This window comes from Triticum dicoccoides, chromosome 3B (genome assembly GCF_002162155.2).
Source record: "Triticum dicoccoides isolate Atlit2015 ecotype Zavitan chromosome 3B, WEW_v2.0, whole genome shotgun sequence".
NCBI classification, from domain to species: domain Eukaryota; kingdom Viridiplantae; phylum Streptophyta; class Magnoliopsida; order Poales; family Poaceae; genus Triticum; species Triticum dicoccoides.
The window spans coordinates 16,585,174-16,590,806 of NC_041385.1; positions in this window are offsets into that span (position 1 = coordinate 16,585,174).

The window sequence follows — 5,633 nt, forward strand, 5'->3', positions numbered from 1 at the left end:
CACCCCGGGGTTCATAAATCGTGGAATCACTCCGGGACCCGAAAACAGTGAGTAATAGTCCAAGAAACGGGCCAAAATCGGCCAAAACTGTGAGTGTTGATGATCCACACGTAAATGCACCTTGGGTTCAACAACTATGGAAATCGCTTCGGGACAACAAAACGGTGAGTAATAGTCCACGAAACGGGTCAGAATCGACAAAAACCGCGAGTGTTGATGACCGACACGTAAACGCACCCCGTGGTTCGTTAATCTTGGAAATAAGTCCTGGACCCCAAAACAGTGAGTAATAGTCCACGAAACGGGTCAGAATCGGCCAAAACTGTGAGTGTTAATGACCGACACATAAACGCACTCTAGGGTTCGTTAATCATGGAAATCACTCTGGGACCCCAAAGTAGTGAGTAATAGTGCATGAAATGGGCAGAATCGGCCAAAACTATGAGTGTTGATGGCCGGCTCGTAAACGCACACCGGGGTTCATTTATCGTGGAAATCACCCCTGGACCCCAAAACAGTGAGTAGTCCAGGAAACGGGCCAGAAACGGCCAAAATTGTGAGTGTTGATGACCGACACGTAAACTCACCACAAGGTTCAATTTTAGTGGAAATCACTCCGGGACCACAAAACAGTGAGTAATAGTCCATAAAATGGGCCAAAATCGGCCAAAACGGTGAGTGCTGATGACCGACATGTAAACGCACCCCGGGGTTCGTTAACCGTGGAAATCACTCTGGGACCCCAAAACAAGGAGTAATTGTCCACGAAATGGCCAAAATCGAACAAAATGGTGAGTGTTGATGACCGACACGTAAACGCACCCCGGGGATCGTTAATCGTGGAAATCACTATGGGACCCCAAAACAGTGAGTAATTGTCCACGAAACGAGCCAGAATCGGCCAAAACTGTGAGTGTTGAGGACCGACACGTAGACGCACCCCGGGGTTCATTATTCGTGGAAATCACTCTGGGACCCGAAAACAGTGAGTAATAGTCCACAAAACGGGCCAAAATCGGCCAAAAGTATCAGTGTTAATGACCCACACGAAAACGCACCCCAGGGTTAGTTTTAGTGGAAATCAGTCCAGGACCCCAAAACAGTGAGTAATAGTCCAGAAAACGGGCCAAAACGGCCAGAACTATGAGTGTTGATCACCGACACGTAAACGCACCCGGGGTTTGCTAATCATGGAAATCAGTCCGGGATCCCAAAAAGTGAGTAATAGTCCAGCAAACGGGCCAGAATCGCCCAAAACTGAGTGTCGATGACCGACACGTAAACTCACCAAGAGGTTCATTTTTAGTGGAAATCACTCTAGGACCACAAAACAGTGAGTAATAGTCCAAGAAATGGGCCAGTATCAGCCAAAACGGTGAGTGTTGATGACCGACACGTTAACGCACCCCGAGGTTCGTTAATCTTGGAAATCAGTCGAGGACCCCAAAATAGTGAGTAATAGTCCACGAGAAACGGGCCAGAATCGGCCAAAACTGTGAGTGTTGATGACCCACACGTAAATGCACCCTGGGTTCAACAACTATGGAATCGCTTCGGGATCACAAAATGGTGAGTAATAGTCCATAAAACGGGCCAGAATCGACAAAAACCGCGAGTGTTGATGACCGACACGTAAACGCACCCCGTGGTTCGTTAATCATGGAAATCACTCCGGGTCCCGAAAACAGCGAGTACTAGTCCGTGAACGGGCCAGAATCGGCCAAAAGTGTGAGTGTTGATGACCCACATGTAAACGCACCCCGGGGATCGTTAATCGTGGAAATCACAGTGGGACCCCAAAACAGTGAGTAATTATCCACGAAACGGGCCAGAAGCGGCCAAAACTGTGAGTGTTGATGACCGAGACGTAAACGCACAACGGGGTTCATTAATCGAAGAAATCACTCCGGGACCCGAAAACAGTGAGTAATAGTCCACGAAACGGGCCAAAATCGGCCAAAACTGTTAGTGTTGATGACCGACACGTAAACGCACCCCGAGGTTCGTTTTTAGTGGAAATCACTATGAGAGCCCATAACAAGGAGTAATTGTCCATGAAACGGGGGCCAAAATCGGCCAAAACAATGGGTGTTGAAGAGCGACACGTAAACGCACCGCGGGGTTCATTAATTGTGGAAATCACTCCGGGAACCGAAAACAATGAGTAATAGTCCATGAAACGGGCCAAAATCAGCCAAAACTGTGAGTGTTGATGACCGACACGTAAACGCATCTCGGGGTTCGTTTCTAGTGGAGATCACTCCGGGACCCCAAAACAGTGAGTAATTCTCCACGAAACGGGCCAGAACCGGCCAAAACTATGAGTGTTGATGACCGACACGTAAACGCAAGCCGGAGTTCATTAATCATGGAAATCACTCCGGGACCCCAAAACAGTGAGTAATAGTCCATGAAATGGGCCAGAATCGGCCAAAACTGTGAGTGTTTATGACCGACATGTAAGCGTGCCTTGGGGTTCAACAACTATGGAAATCGCTTCAGGACCCCAAAAGGGTGAGTAATAGTCCACGAAACGGGTCAGAATCAACAAAAAACGCGAGTGTTGATGACCGACACGTAAACGAGCCACGGGGTTCGTTAATCGTGGAAATCACTCCGGGACCACAAAAGAGTGAGTAATTGTCCACGAAACGGACCAGAATCGGCCAAAACTGTAAATGTTGATGACCGACATGTAAACGCCCCCCGGGGATCGTTTATCGTGGAAATCATTATGGGAGCCCAAAACATGGAGTAATTGTCCACGAAACGGGCCAGAATCGGCCAAAACTGTGAGCATTGATGATCGACATGTAAACGCACCCCGTGGTTCTTTAATCGTGAAATCAACCCAGGACACCAAAATGGTGAGTAATAGTCCATGAAATGGGCCAGAATCGGCCAAGACTGTGAGTGTTGATGACCCACACGTAAACTCACCACGAGGTTCGTTTTTAGTGGAAAACACTCCGGGACCACAAAACAGTGTGTAATAGTCCATGAAACGGGCCAGAATCAGCCAAAATGGTAAGTGTTGATGACCGACACGTAAACATAACCCGATGTTCGACAATCCTGAAAATCACTCCGGGACCTCAAAACTGAGTAATAGCCGAAGAAACGGGCCAGAATTGGCCAAAACTGCAATTGTTGATGACCGACACGTCAGCGCACCTTGGGGTTCAACAACCATGTAAATCACTTTGGGACCCCAAAACGATGAGTAATGGTCCACGGAGCGGGTCAGAATCGACAAAAACCGCGAGTGTTGATGACCGACACGTAAACGCACCCAGTGGTTCGTTAATCGTCGAAATCACCCTGGGACCCCAAAATAGTGAGTAATTGTCCACGAAACGGGCCAGAATCGGCCAAAACTATGAGTGTTGATGACCACCATGTAAACGCACCCCGAGGTTTGTTAATCGTGAAAATCACTCTGTGCCCCAAAACAGTGAGTAATAGTCCACGAAATGGGCCAGAATCGGCAAAAATTGTGAGTGTTGATGACCGACACGTAAACACACCCCGGGGTTCATTAATAGTGGAAATCACTCTGGGACCCCAAAACAGTGTGTTATAGTCCACGAAATGGGCCAGAATCGGCAAAAAATTGCGAGTGTTGATGACCGACACGTAAACGCATCCCCGGGGTTCGTTAATCTTGGAAATCACTCCGGAACCCCAAAATAATGAGTAATAGTGCATGAAACGGACCAGAATCAGCCAAAACTGTGAGTGCTAATGACCGACAGTAAGCGCACCTTGGGGTTCAACAATATGGAAATCGCTTCGGGACCCCAAAACGGTGATTAATAGTCCACGAAACGGGTCAGAATCGACAAACCCGCGAGTGTTGATAACCGACACGTAAATGCACCTCGAGGTTCGTTAATCGTGGAAATCACTCTAGGACCCCAAAACAATGAGTAATTGTCCACGAACGGGCCAGAATCAGCCAAAAAACTGTGAATGTTGATGACCGCCACCCTCAACAACTTATTTCTTTTGAAATTCTTGCTTGCTTGCATTATGAATAATCCCATAAGTCTGGTAATCTTAAAGGCATCCCTTGTCATTATCATTTTGGGTCTGTTGATTCAATATGGTGCGAATGCTCACAATCCTCAATCAGATCCTAGAATTCATCGTTCTGGCTCAATTTTAAACATGAGTTGGATCTCGACCAATCAAATTGCCGTCGATTGTACCTCTAAGCTTACTCAACTTATCCATCCTTAATCAGAGCATTTGCTTCTGATCCCTCGATTTGGAACTCATAATTCCTTTAGATTTGAGCTTTGAATTAGTCGGTTGTTTCTATCATCTGATCCCCTTGCATTCCATCTTCTTTTGGTTGAGTACCGATGCTCACATCAGATCCCTTGTGGACCGCTAGATCCTTTGTTGGATTTCATCCGACAGCATCCTTCATATTCAATAACCTTGTGAGCCTTTCCACGGGTATATAATGCCTTTGGTAACATTGTATCCTTGCTTTGTCAACCATGCTCTACTTTCGAGCAGGTGATAATTACTCTCGAAGCTTGGGTATATGTTTCTAAGATGTTGTGATGGGTTGAACCTATGCATTCCTTAATCTGTGTGAACCCGAAAGTTTACCAAGGTTCATACTCCTCTGGTAATTCACCAGGTAGATCTTCGCACTCAAATCATTTTAAGTAGAGCAGTAAATGAAAGGTTATGCATTGAAGAAGTGGGAGTCGACCTTGAACTTTGTGTTCATGCTCATGGACACGTTGTAGATATTACCATTAAAGCTTCTCTTAAATTAAATTAAATTATTCCCTTGCTATAAGCTCCTCTTATATCTGGTATCTAGCCTTTTGCAATCATGGTCTCGACCATGTTCTCCTTTAAATACCATTTCTCATCCAAGATTAAGCACTTGTATTCTATAGAACAATACCCCAATCCAACCTCTACTTTGATCTGTCGTCGAGTATTACCCCCTGGTATCTCGAGATTATCACGAAACTGGATAACTTCTTATGAGTTCTTCATCAAGTTCTACATCCTCACTGATTCCAATTTTTCATGGGCTCCGAGTTTTAAACACTCAAAGACACCAATAAGTGAATCGATTCCGCATCCCGATTCAATAACTCTAAGTATTTTTGTTGCTTACTAGTTTAATAATCCGTCAAGTTATTCCTAGCCTTATCGACTATATCATTATCGTGCTAAATTTTAACTCTGCTATCTGGTCCTTCTTCTCGGAGCACAATTTTCGACGATAAGTTAAGCTCACTGTCGGTGTCAAAACCGGCGGATCTCAGGTAGGGGGTCCCGAACTGTGCGTCTAAGGCTAATGGTAACTGGAGGCGGGGGACACAATGTTTACCCAGGTTCGGGCCCTCTCGGTGGAGGTAATTCCCTACTTCCTGCTTGATTGATCTTGATGATATGAGTATTATAAGAGTTGATCTACCACGAGATCGTAGAGGCTAAACCCTCGGAGCTAGCCTATGATTATGATTGTTCTTGTCCTACAGACTAAACCCTCCGGTTTATATTGACATCGGAGGGGGCAAGGGTTACACGGAGTCGGTTACATAGAAAGGAATCTTTATATCCAAATCGCCAAACTTGCCCTCCATGCAAAGGAGAGT